The following is a 15,501-nucleotide window of genomic DNA, read 5'->3' as shown; positions in this document are numbered from 1 at the left end:
TGGAAAGTACTTTTATACAAGCAACTAAAATGTAGACTGAAAATTCACAACCAGAGTTCAATTTTGAAAAGAATAATATAAATGGTAAAATGAAATGACAAACATCAAAATAAATGCTTTTTTGAGAAATGTTTAAAGATGGTTTCACATCTATTTAACAGGACATGTTAAAAAAATTATTTACTCCAAGACAGCAAAAGAATAATATAAATGTTAAAATGAAACTACAAACATAAAAATAAATGCTTTTTGAGAAATGTTTAAACATAGTTTCACATCTATGAATTTTTGTGTTTAAATATTAAGACCACGTAAAAATTTTAGAGATGTTGGAAAATGTACTTTACACGCAGAAAGTAAAATGTAGATAAAGAAATTCGCATTTAAATTTCCATCTAAAAACATATAAATAAATGCTAATATGAACATAGAAACATTGAAATAAATGCATTTTAGGAAAAGATTAAACATAGTTTTCTCATCTATGAACTTCCTTGTTAATGCATAAACAGTACATGTAAAACGTTTTTCTCAGGTTGCAAAGTACTTTTATACAAGCAAATAAAATGTAGACTGAAAATTCACATCCAGAGTTCAATTTTGAAAAGAATAATATAAATGGTAAAATGAAATGACAAACATAAATGCTTTTTTGAGAAATGTTTAAAGCTGGTTTCACATCTATGAAACTGCACATGTAAAAAAAAGTAGTTTTCTCCAAGACAGCAAAAGAATAATATAAATATTAAAATGAAACTACAAACATAAAAATAAATGCATTTTTGAGAAATGTTTAAACATAGTTTCACATCTATGAATTTTCGTGTTTAAATATTAAGACAACTTGTAAAAAGTTTAAAGAAGTTGGAAAATGTACTTTACACACAGAAAGCAAAATGTAGATAAATAAATTCGCATTTAAATTTCCATCTCAAAACATATAAATAATTGCTAATATGATCCAAGAAACATTGAAATAAATGCATTTTAGGAAAAGATTAAACATAGTTTTCTCATCTATGAACTTCCTTGTTAATATATAAACAGTACATGAAAAACGTTTTTCTGAGATTGGAAAGTACTTTTCAACAAGCAACTAATATGTAGAATGAAAATTCACATTCAGATTTCAATTTTGAAAAGAATAATATAAATTGTAAAATGAAATGACAAACATCAAAATAAATGCTTTTTTGATAAATGTTTAAACATAGTTTCACATCTATGAATTTTTGAGTTTAAATATTAAGACCACTTGTAAAAAGTTTAGAGATGTTGGAAAATGTACTTTACACACAGAAAGCAAAATGTAGATAAATAAATTCGCATTTAAATTTCCATCTCAAAACATATAAATAATTGCTAATATGATCCAAGAAACATTGAAATAAATGCATTTTATGAAAAGATTAAACATAGATTTCACATCTATGATCTTCCTTGTTAATATATAAACAGTACATGTAAAACGTTTTTCTGAGGTTGGAAAGTACTTTTCTACAACCAACTAAAATGTAGACTGAAAATTCATATCCTGAGTTCAATTTTGAAAAGAATAATGGTAAAATGAAATGACAAACATCAAAATAAATGCTTTTTTGAGAAATGTTTAAAGATGGTTTCACATCTATTTAACAGCACATGTAAAAAGAGTAGTTTTCTCCAGGAAAGCAAAAGAATAACATAAATGTTAAAATGAAATGACAAACATCAAAATAAATGCTTTTTTGAGAAATGTTTAAAGATGGTTTCACATCTATTTAACAGCACATGTAAAAAAAGTAGTTTTCTCCAAGACAGCAAAAGAATAATATAAATGTTAAAATGAAACTACAAACATAAAAATAAATGCATTTTTGAGAAATGTTTAAACATAGTATCAGATCTATGAATTTTTGTGTTTATATATTAAGACCACTTGTAAAAATTTTAGAGATGTTGGAAAATGTACTTTACACGCAGAAAGTAAAATGTAGATAAAGAAATTCGCATTTAAATTTCCATCTCAAAACATATAAATAATTGATAATATGAACATAGATACATTGAAATAAATGCATTTTAGGAAAAGATTAAACATAGTTTTCAAATCTATGAACTTCCTTGTTAATATATAAACAATACATGTAAAACGTTTTTCTGAGGTTGGAAAGTACTTTTATACAAGCAACTAATATGTAGAATGAAAATTCACATTCAGAGTTCAATTTTGAAAAGAATAATATAAATTGTAAAATGAAATGACAAACATCAAAATAAAGGCTTTTTTGATAAATGTTTAAACCTCTATGAATTTTTGTGTTTAAATATTAAGACCACTTGTAAAAAGTTTAGAGATGTTGGAAAATGTACTTTACACACAGAAAGCAAAATGTAGATAAATAAATTCGCATTTAAATTTCCATCTCAAAACATATAAATAATTGCTAATATGATCCAAGAAACATTGAAATAAATGCATTTTATGAAAAGATTAAACATAGATTTCACATCTATGATCTTCCTTGTTAATATATATGAACAGTACATGTAAAACGTTTTTCTGAGGTTGGAAAGTACTTTTCTACAACCAACTAAAATGTAGACTGGAAATTCATATCCTGAGTTCAATTTTGAAAAGAATAATGGTAAAATGAAATGACAAACATCAAAATAAATGCTTTTTTGAGAAATGTTTGAAGCTCGTTTCACATCTATGAAACAGCACATGTAAAAAGAGTAGTTTTCTCCAGGAAAGCAAAAGAATAACATAAATGTTAAAATGAAATGACAAACATCAAAATAAATGCTTTTTTGAGAAATGTTTAAAGATGGTTTCACATCTATTTAACAGCACATGTAAAAAAAGTAGTTTTCTCCAAGACAGCAAAAGAATAATATAAATGTTAAAATGAAACTACAAACATAAAAATAAATGCATTTTTGAGAAATGTTTAAACATAGTATCAGATCTATGAATTTTTGTGTTTATATATTATGACCACTTGTAAAAAGTTTAAAGAAGCTGGAAAATATACTTTATACACACAATGTAGATAAATAAATTTGCATTTAAATTTCCATCTCAAAACATATAAATAAATGCATTTTTGAGAAATGTTTAAACATAGTTTCACATCTATGAATTTTCGTGTTTAAATATTAATACCTCTTGTAAAAAGTTTAAAGAAGTTGGAAAATGTACTTTACACACAGAAAGCAAAATGTAGATAAATAAATTCGCATTTAAATTTCCATCTCAAAACATATAAATAATTGCTAATATGATCCAAGAAACATTGAAATAAATGCATTTTATGAAAAGATTAAACATAGATTTCACATCTATGATCTTCCTTGTTAATATATAAACAGTACATGTAAAACGTTTTTCTGAGGTTGGAAAGTTCTTTTCTACAACCAACTAAAATGTAGACTGAAAATTCATATCCTGAGTTCAATTTTGAAAAGAATAATGGTAAAATGAAATGACAAACATCAAAATAAATGCTTTTTTGAGAAATGTTTAAAGATGGTTTCACATCTATTTAACAGCACATGTAAAAAGAGTAGTTTTCTCCAGGAAAGCAAAAGAATAACATAAATGTTAAAATGAAATGACAAACATCAAAATAAATGCTTTTTTGAGAAATGTTTAAAGATGGTTTCACATCTATTTAACAGCACATGTAAAAAAAGTAGTTTTCTCCAAGACAGCAAAAGAATAATATAAATGTTAAAATGAAACTACAAACATAAAAATAAATGCATTTTTGAGAAATGTTTAAACATAGTATCAGATCTATGAATTTTTGTGTTTATATATTAAGACCACTTGTAAAAATTTTAGAGATGTTGGAAAATGTACTTTACACGCAGAAAGTAAAATGTAGATAAAGAAATTCGCATTTAAATTTCCATCTCAAAACATATAAATAATTGATAATATGAACATAGATACATTGAAATAAATGCATTTTAGGAAAAGATTAAACATAGTTTTCAAATCTATGAACTTCCTTGTTAATATATAAACAATACATGTAAAACGTTTTTCTGAGGTTGGAAAGTACTTTTATACAAGCAACTAATATGTAGAATGAAAATTCACATTCAGAGTTCAATTTTGAAAAGAATAATATAAATTGTAAAATGAAATGACAAACATCAAAATAAAGGCTTTTTTGATAAATGTTTAAACATAGTTTCACCTCTATGAATTTTTGTGTTTAAATATTAAGACCACTTGTAAAAAGTTTAGAGATGTTGGAAAATGTACTTTACACACAGAAAGCAAAATGTAGATAAATAAATTCGCATTTAAATTTCCATCTCAAAACATATAAATAATTGCTAATATGATCCAAGAAACATTGAAATAAATGCATTTTATGAAAAGATTAAACATAGATTTCACATCTATGATCTTCCTTGTTAATATATAAACAGTACATGTAAAACGTTTTTCTGATGTTGGAAAGTACTTTTCTACAACCAACTAAAATGTAGACTGGAAATTCATATCCTGAGTTCAATTTTGAAAAGAATAATGGTAAAATGAAATGACAAACATCAAAATAAATGCTTTTTTGAGAAATGTTTGAAGCTCGTTTCACATCTATGAAACAGCACATGTAAAAAGAGTAGTTTTCTCCAGGAAAGCAAAAGAATAACATAAATGTTAAAATGAAATGACAAACATCAAAATAAATGCTTTTTTGAGAAATGTTTAAAGATGGTTTCACATCTATTTAACAGCACATGTAAAAAAAGTAGTTTTCTCCAAGACAGCAAAAGAATAATATAAATGTTAAAATGAAACTACAAACATAAAAATAAATGCATTTTTGAGAAATGTTTAAACATAGTATCAGATCTATGAATTTTTGTGTTTATATATTATGACCACTTGTAAAAAGTTTAAAGAAGCTGGAAAATATACTTTACACAAACAATGTAGATAAATAAATTTGCATTTAAATTTCCATCTCAAAACATATAAATAAATGCATTTTTGAGAAATGTTTAAACATAGTTTCACATCTATGAATTTTCGTGTTTAAATATTAAGACCTCTTGTAAAAAGTTTAAAGAAGTTGGAAAATGTACTTTACACACAGAAAGCAAAATGTAGATAAATAAATTCGCATTTAAATTTCCATCTCAAAACATATAAATAATTGCTAATATGATCCAAGAAACATTGAAATAAATGCATTTTATGAAAAGATTAAACATAGATTTCACATCTATGATCTTCCTTGTTAATATATAAACAGTACATGTAAAACTTTTTTCTGAGGTTGGAAAGTACTTTTCTACAACCAACTAAAAAGTAGACTGGAAATTCAAATCCTGAGTTCAATTTTGAAAAGAATAATATAAATGGTAAAATGAAATGACAAACATCAAAATAAATGCTTTTTTGAGAAATGTTTAAAGATGGTTTCACATCTATTTAACAGCACATATAAAAAAGTAGTTTTCTCCAAGACAGCAAAAGAATAATATAAATGTTAAAATGAAACTACAAACATAAAAATAAATGCTTTTTGAGAAATGTTTAAACATAGTTTCACATCTATGAATTTTTGTGTTTAAATATTAAGACCACGTAAAAATTTTAGAGATGTTGGAAAATGTACTTTACACGCAGAAAGTAAAATGTAGATAAAGAAATTCGCATTTAAATTTCCATCTAAAAACATATAAATAAATGCTAATATGAACATAGAAACATTGAAATAAATGCATTTTAGGAAAAGATTAAACATAGTTTTCTCATCTATGAACTTCCTTGTTAATGCATAAACAGTACATGGAAAACGTTTTTCTGAGGTTGGAAAGTACTTTTATACAAGCAACTAAAATGTAGACTGAAAATTCACATCCAGAGTTCAATTTTGAAAAGAATAATATAAATGGTAAAATGAAATGACAAACATAAATGCTTTTTTGAGAAATGTTTAAAGCTGGTTTCACATCTATGAAACTGCACATGTAAAAAAAAGTAGTTTTCTCCAAGACAGCAAAAGAATAATATAAATGTTAAAATGAAACTACAAACATAAAAATAAATACATTTTTGAGAAATGTTTAAACATAGTTTCACATCTATGAATTTTCGTGTTTAAATATTAAGACCACTTGTAAAAAGTTTAAAGAAGTTGGAAAATGTACTTTACACACAGAAAGCAAAATGTAGATAAATAAATTCGCATTTAAATTTCCATCTCAAAACATATAAATAATTGCTAATATGATCCAAGAAACATTGAAATAAATGCAGTTTAGGAAAAGATTAAACATAGTTTTCTCATCTATGAACTTCCTTGTTAATATATAAACAGTACATGAAAAACGTTTTTCTGAGATTGGAAAGTACTTTTCAACAAGCAACTAATATGTAGAATGAAAATTCACATTCAGATTTCAATTTTGAAAAGAATAATATAAATTGTAAAATGAAATGACAAACATCAAAATAAATGCTTTTTTGATAAATGTTTAAACATAGTTTCACATCTATGAATTTTTGTGTTTAAATATTAAGACCACTTGTAAAAAGTTTAGAGATGTTGGAAAATGTACTTTACACACAGAAAGCAAAATGTAGATAAATAAATTCGCATTTAAATTTCCATCTCAAAACATATAAATAATTGCTAATATGATCCAAGAAACATTGAAATAAATGCATTTTATGAAAAGATTAAACATAGATTTCACATCTATGATCTTCCTTGTTAATATATAAACAGTACATGTAAAACGTTTTTCTGAGGTTGGAAAGTACTTTTCTACAACCAACTAAAATGTAGACTGGAAATTCATATCCTGAGTTCAATTTTGAAAAGAATAATGGTAAAATGAAATGACAAACATCAAAATAAATGCTTTTTTGAGAAATGTTTAAAGATGGTTTCACATCTATTTAACAGCACATGTAAAAAGAGTAGTTTTCTCCAGGAAAGCAAAAGAATAACATAAATGTTAAAATGAAATGACAAACATCAAAATAAATGCTTTTTTGAGAAATGTTTAAAGATGGTTTCACATCTATTTAACAGCACATGTAAAAAAAGTAGTTTTCTCCAAGACAGCAAAAGAATAATATAAATGTTAAAATGAAACTACAAACATAAAAATAAATGCATTTTTGAGAAATGTTTAAACATAGTATCAGATCTATGAATTTTTGTGTTTATATATTAAGACCACTTGTAAAAATTTTAGAGATGTTGGAAAATGTACTTTACACGCAGAAAGTAAAATGTAGATAAAGAAATTCGCATTTAAATTTCCATCTCAAAACATATAAATAATTGATAATATGAACATAGATACATTGAAATAAATGCATTTTAGGAAAAGATTAAACATAGTTTTCAAATCTATGAACTTCCTTGTTAATATATAAACAATACATGTAAAACGTTTTTCTGAGGTTGGAAAGTACTTTTATACAAGCAACTAATATGTAGAATGAAAATTCACATTCAGAGTTCAATTTTGAAAAGAATAATATAAATTGTAAAATGAAATGACAAACATCAAAATAAAGGCTTTTTTGATAAATGTTTAAACATAGTTTCACCTCTATGAATTTTTGTGTTTAAATATTAAGACCACTTGTAAAAAGTTTAGAGATGTTGGAAAATGTACTTTACACACAGAAAGCAAAATGTAGATAAATAAATTCGCATTTAAATTTCCATCTCAAAACATATAAATAATTGCTAATATGATCCAAGAAACATTGAAATAAATGCATTTTATGAAAAGATTAAACATAGATTTCACATCTATGATCTTCCTTGTTAATATATAAACAGTACATGTAAAACGTTTTTCTGATGTTGGAAAGTACTTTTCTACAACCAACTAAAATGTAGACTGGAAATTCATATCCTGAGTTCAATTTTGAAAAGAATAATGGTAAAATGAAATGACAAACATCAAAATAAATGCTTTTTTGAGAAATGTTTGAAGCTCGTTTCACATCTATGAAACAGCACATGTAAAAAGAGTAGTTTTCTCCAGGAAAGCAAAAGAATAACATAAATGTTAAAATGAAATGACAAACATCAAAATAAATGCTTTTTTGAGAAATGTTTAAAGATGGTTTCACATCTATTTAACAGCACATGTAAAAAAAGTAGTTTTCTCCAAGACAGCAAAAGAATAATATAAATGTTAAAATGAAACTACAAACATAAAAATAAATGCATTTTTGAGAAATGTTTAAACATAGTATCAGATCTATGAATTTTTGTGTTTATATATTATGACCACTTGTAAAAAGTTTAAAGAAGCTGGAAAATATACTTTACACAAACAATGTAGATAAATAAATTTGCATTTAAATTTCCATCTCAAAACATATAAATAAATGCATTTTTGAGAAATGTTTAAACATAGTTTCACATCTATGAATTTTCGTGTTTAAATATTAAGACCTCTTGTAAAAAGTTTAAAGAAGTTGGAAAATGTACTTTACACACAGAAAGCAAAATGTAGATAAATAAATTCGCATTTAAATTTCCATCTCAAAACATATAAATAATTGCTAATATGATCCAAGAAACATTGAAATAAATGCATTTTATGAAAAGATTAAACATAGATTTCACATCTATGATCTTCCTTGTTAATATATAAACAGTACATGTAAAACTTTTTTCTGAGGTTGGAAAGTACTTTTCTACAACCAACTAAAAAGTAGACTGGAAATTCAAATCCTGAGTTCAATTTTGAAAAGAATAATATAAATGGTAAAATGAAATGACAAACATCAAAATAAATGCTTTTTTGAGAAATGTTTAAAGATGGTTTCACATCTATTTAACAGCACATATAAAAAAGTAGTTTTCTCCAAGACAGCAAAAGAATAATATAAATGTTAAAATGAAACTACAAACATAAAAATAAATGCTTTTTGAGAAATGTTTAAACATAGTTTCACATCTATGAATTTTTGTGTTTAAATATTAAGACCACGTAAAAATTTTAGAGATGTTGGAAAATGTACTTTACACGCAGAAAGTAAAATGTAGATAAAGAAATTCGCATTTAAATTTCCATCTAAAAACATATAAATAAATGCTAATATGAACATAGAAACATTGAAATAAATGCATTTTAGGAAAAGATTAAACATAGTTTTCTCATCTATGAACTTCCTTGTTAATGCATAAACAGTACATGGAAAACGTTTTTCTGAGGTTGGAAAGTACTTTTATACAAGCAACTAAAATGTAGACTGAAAATTCACATCCAGAGTTCAATTTTGAAAAGAATAATATAAATGGTAAAATGAAATGACAAACATAAATGCTTTTTTGAGAAATGTTTAAAGCTGGTTTCACATCTATGAAACTGCACATGTAAAAAAAAGTAGTTTTCTCCAAGACAGCAAAAGAATAATATAAATGTTAAAATGAAACTACAAACATAAAAATAAATACATTTTTGAGAAATGTTTAAACATAGTTTCACATCTATGAATTTTCGTGTTTAAATATTAAGACCACTTGTAAAAAGTTTAAAGAAGTTGGAAAATGTACTTTACACACAGAAAGCAAAATGTAGATAAATAAATTCGCATTTAAATTTCCATCTCAAAACATATAAATAATTGCTAATATGATCCAAGAAACATTGAAATAAATGCAGTTTAGGAAAAGATTAAACATAGTTTTCTCATCTATGAACTTCCTTGTTAATATATAAACAGTACATGAAAAACGTTTTTCTGAGATTGGAAAGTACTTTTCAACAAGCAACTAATATGTAGAATGAAAATTCACATTCAGATTTCAATTTTGAAAAGAATAATATAAATTGTAAAATGAAATGACAAACATCAAAATAAATGCTTTTTTGATAAATGTTTAAACATAGTTTCACATCTATGAATTTTTGTGTTTAAATATTAAGACCACTTGTAAAAAGTTTAGAGATGTTGGAAAATGTACTTTACACACAGAAAGCAAAATGTAGATAAATAAATTCGCATTTAAATTTCCATCTCAAAACATATAAATAATTGCTAATATGATCCAAGAAACATTGAAATAAATGCATTTTATGAAAAGATTAAACATAGATTTCACATCTATGATCTTCCTTGTTAATATATAAACAGTACATGTAAAACGTTTTTCTGAGGTTGGAAAGTACTTTTCTACAACCAACTAAAATGTAGACTGGAAATTCATATCCTGAGTTCAATTTTGAAAAGAATAATGGTAAAATGAAATGACAAACATCAAAATAAATGCTTTTTTGAGAAATGTTTAAAGATGGTTTCACATCTATTTAACAGCACATGTAAAAAGAGTAGTTTTCTCCAGGAAAGCCAAAGAATAACATAAATGTTAAAATGAAATGACAAACATCAAAATAAATGCTTTTTTGAGAAATGTTTAAAGATGGATTCACATCTATTTAACAGCACATGTAAAAAAAGTAGTTTTCTCCAAGATAGCAAAAGATTAACATAAATGTTAAAATGAAATGACAAACATCAAAATAAATGCTTTTTTGAGAAATGTTTAAAGATGGTTTCACATCTATTTAACAGCACATGTAAAAAAAGTAGTTTTCTCCAAGACAGCAAAAGAATAATATAAATGTTAAAATGAAACTACAAACATAAAAATAAATGCATTTTTGAGAAATGTTTAAACATAGTATCAGATCTATGAATTTTTGTGTTTATATATTAAGACCACTTGTAAAAATTTTAGAGATGTTGGAAAATGTACTTTACACGCAGAAAGAAAAATGTAGATAAAGAAATTCGCATTTAAATTTCCATCTCAAAACATATAAATAATTGATAATATGAACATAGATACATTGAAATAAATGCATTTTAGGAAAAGATTAAACATAGTTTTCACATCTATGAACTTCCTTGTTAATGCATAAACAGTACATGTAAAACGTTTTTCTGAGGTTGGAAAGTACTTTTCTACAACCAACTAAAATGTAGACTGGAAATTCATATCCAGAGTTCAATTTTCAAAAGAATAATATAAATGGTAAAATGAAATGACAAACATAAATGCTTTTTTGAGAAATGTTTAAAGCTGGTTTCACATCTATGAAACTGCACATGTAAAAAAAAGTAGTTTTCTCCAAGACAGCAAAAGAATAATATAAATGTTAAAATGAAACTACAAACATAAAAATAAATGCATTTTTGAGAAATGTTTAAACATAGTTTCACATCTATGAATTTTCGTGTTTAAATATTAAGACCACTTGTAAAAAGTTTAAAGAAGTTGGAAAATGTACTTTACACACAGAAAGCAAAATGTAGATAAATAAATTCGCATTTAAATTTCCATCTCAAAACATATAAATAATTGCTAATATGATCCAAGAAACATTGAAATAAATGCATTTTAGGAAAAGATTAAACATAGTTTTCTCATCTATGAACTTCCTTGTTAATATATAAACAGTACATGAAAAACGTTTTTCTGAGATTGGAAAGTACTTTTCAACAAGCAACTAATATGTAGAATGAAAATTCACATTCAGATTTCAATTTTGAAAAGAATAATATAAATTGTAAAATGAAATGACAAACATCAAAATAAATGCTTTTTTGATAAATGTTTAAACATAGTTTCACATCTATGAATTTTCGTGTTTAAATATTAAGACCTCTTGTAAAAAGTTTAAAGAAGTTGGAAAATGTACTTTACACACAGAAAGCAAAATGTAGATAAATAAATTCGCATTTAAATTTCCATCTCAAAACATATAAATAATTGCTAATATGATCCAAGAAACATTGAAATAAATGCATTTTATGAAAAGATTAAACATAGATTTCACATCTATGATCTTCCTTGTTAATATATAAACAGTACATGTAAAACGTTTTTCTGAGGTTGGAAAGTTCTTTTCTACAACCAACTAAAATGTAGACTGAAAATTCATATCCTGAGTTCAATTTTGAAAAGAATAATGGTAAAATGAAATGACAAACATCAAAATAAATGCTTTTTTGAGAAATGTTTAAAGATGGTTTCACATCTATTTAACAGCACATGTAAAAAGAGTAGTTTTCTCCAGGAAAGCAAAAGAATAACATAAATGTTAAAATGAAATGACAAACATCAAAATAAATGCTTTTTTGAGAAATGTTTAAAGATGGTTTCACATCTATTTAACAGCACATGTAAAAAAAGTAGTTTTCTCCAAGACAGCAAAAGAATAATATAAATGTTAAAATGAAACTACAAACATAAAAATAAATGCATTTTTGAGAAATGTTTAAACATAGTATCAGATCTATGAATTTTTGTGTTTATATATTAAGACCACTTGTAAAAATTTTAGAGATGTTGGAAAATGTACTTTACACGCAGAAAGTAAAATGTAGATAAAGAAATTCGCATTTAAATTTCCATCTCAAAACATATAAATAATTGATAATATGAACATAGATACATTGAAATAAATGCATTTTAGGAAAAGATTAAACATAGTTTTCACATCTATGAACTTCCTTGTTAATGCATAAACAGTACATGTAAAACGTTTTTCTGAGGTTGGAAAGTACTTTTCTACAACCAACTAAAATGTAGACTGGAAATTCATATCCAGAGTTCAATTTTGAAAAGAATAATATAAATGGTAAAATGAAATGACAAACATAAATGCTTTTTTGAGAAATGTTTAAAGCTGGTTTCACATCTATGAAACTGCACATGTAAAAAAAAGTAGTTTTCTCCAAGACAGCAAAAGAATAATATAAATGTTAAAATGAAACTACAAACATAAAAATAAATGCATTTTTGAGAAATGCTTAAACATAGTTTCACATCTATGAATTTTTGTGTTTATATATTATGACCACTTGTAAAAAGTTTAAAGAAGCTGGAAAATATACTTTACACACACAATGTAGATAAATAAATTTGCATTTAAATTTCCATCTCAAAACATATAAATAAATGCATTTTTGAGAAATGTTTAAACATAGTTTCACATCTATGAATTTTCGTGTTTAAATATTAAGACCTCTTGTAAAAAGTTTAAAGAAGTTGGAAAATGTACTTTACACACAGAAAGCAAAATGTAGATAAATAAATTCGCATTTAAATTTCCATCTCAAAACATATAAATAATTGCTAATATGATCCAAGAAACATTGAAATAAATGCATTTTATGAAAAGATTAAACATAGATTTCACATCTATGATCTTCCTTGTTAATATATAAACAGTACATGTAAAACGTTTTTCTGAGGTTGGAAAGTACTTTTCTACAACCAACTAAAATGTAGACTGGAAATTCAAATCTTGAGTTCAATTTTGAAAAGAATAATATAAATGGTAAAATGAAATGACAAACATCAAAATAAATGCTTTTTTGAGAAATGTTTAAAGATGGTTTCACATCTATTTAACAGCACATATAAAAAAGTAGTTTTCTCCAAGACAGCAAAAGAATAATATAAATGTTAAAATGAAACTACAAACATAAAAATAAATGCTTTTTGAGAAATGTTTAAACATAGTTTCACATCTATGAATTTTTGTGTTTAAATATTAAGACCACGTAAAAATTTTAGAGATGTTGGAAAATGTACTTTACACGCAGAAAGTAAAATGTAGGTAAAGAAATTCGCATTTAAATTTCCATCTAAAAACATATAAATAAATGCTAATATGAACATAGAAACATTGAAATAAATGCATTTTAGGAAAAGATTAAACATAGTTTTCTCATCTATGAACTTCCTTGTTAATGCATAAACAGTACATGGAAAACGTTTTTCTGAGGTTGGAAAGTACTTTTATACAAGCAACTAAAATGTAGACTGAAAATTCACATCCAGAGTTCAATTTTGAAAAGAATAATATAAATGGTAAAATGAAATGACAAACATAAATGCTTTTTTGAGAAATGTTTAAAGCTGGTTTCACATCTATGAAACTGCACATGTAAAAAAAAGTAGTTTTCTCCAAGACAGCAAAAGAATAATATAAATGTTAAAATGAAACTACAAACATACAAATAAATACATTTTTGAGAAATGTTTAAACATAGTTTCACATCTATGAATTTTCGTGTTTAAATATTAAGACCACTTGTAAAAAGTTTAAAGAAGTTGGAAAATGTACTTTACACACAGAAAGCAAAATGTAGATAAATAAATTCGCATTTAAATTTCCATCTCAAAACATATAAATAATTGCTAATATGATCCAAGAAACATTGAAATAAATGCATTTTAGGAAAAGATTAAACATAGTTTTCTCATCTATGAACTTCCTTGTTAATATATAAACAGTACATGAAAAACGTTTTTCTGAGATTGGAAAGTACTTTTCAACAAGCAACTAATATGTAGAATGAAAATTCACATTCAGATTTCAATTTTGAAAAGAATAATATAAATTGTAAAATGAAATGACAAACATCAAAATAAATGCTTTTTTGATAAATGTTTAAACATAGTTTCACATCTATGAATTTTTGTGTTTAAATATTAAGACCACATGTAAAAAGTTTAGAGATGTTGGAAAATGTACTTTACACACAGAAAGCAAAATGTAGATAAATAAATTCGCATTTAAATTTCCATCTCAAAACATATAAATAATTGCTAATATGATCCATGAAACATTGAAATAAATGCATTTAATGAAAAGATTAAACATAGATTTCACATCTATGATCTTCCTTGTTAATATATAAACAGTACATGTAAAACATTTTTCTGAGATTGGAAAGTACTTTTCAACAAGCAACTAATATGTAGAATGAAAATTCACATTCAGATTTCAATTTTGAAAAGAATAATATAAATTGTAAAATGAAATGACAAACATCAAAATAAATGCTTTTTTGATAAATGTTTAAACATAGTTTCACATCTATGAATTTTTGTGTTTAAATATTAAGACCACTTGTAAAAAGTTTAGAGATGTTGGAAAATGTACTTTACACACAGAAAGCAAAATGTAGATAAATAAATTTGCATTTAAATTTCCATCTCAAAACATATAAATAATTGCTAATATGATCCAAGAAACATTGAAATAAATGCATTTTATGAAAAGATTAAACATAGATTTCACATCTATGATCTTCCTTGTTAATATATAAACAGTACATGTAAAACGTTTTTCTGAGGTTGGAAAGTACTTTTCTACCACCAACTAAAATGTAGACTGGAAATTCATATCCTGAGTTCAATTTTGAAAAGAATAATGGTAAAATGAAATGACAAACATCAAAATAAATGCTTTTTTGAGAAATGTTTAAAGATGGTTTCACATCTATTTAACAGCACATGTAAAAAAAGTAGTTTTCTCCAAGACAGCAAAAGATTAACATAAATGTTAAAATGAAATGACAAACATCAAAATAAATGCTTTTTTGAGAAATGTTTAAAGATGGTTTCACATCTATTTAACAGCACATGTAAAAAAAGTAGTTTTCTCCAAGACAGCAAAAGAATAATATAAATGTTAAAATGAAACTACAAA

This window comes from Narcine bancroftii, chromosome 7, assembly GCF_036971445.1.
Source record: "Narcine bancroftii isolate sNarBan1 chromosome 7, sNarBan1.hap1, whole genome shotgun sequence".
In the NCBI taxonomy this organism is placed as follows: Eukaryota; Metazoa; Chordata; class Chondrichthyes; order Torpediniformes; family Narcinidae; genus Narcine; species Narcine bancroftii.
This window is presented reverse-complemented; position numbering follows the sequence as displayed.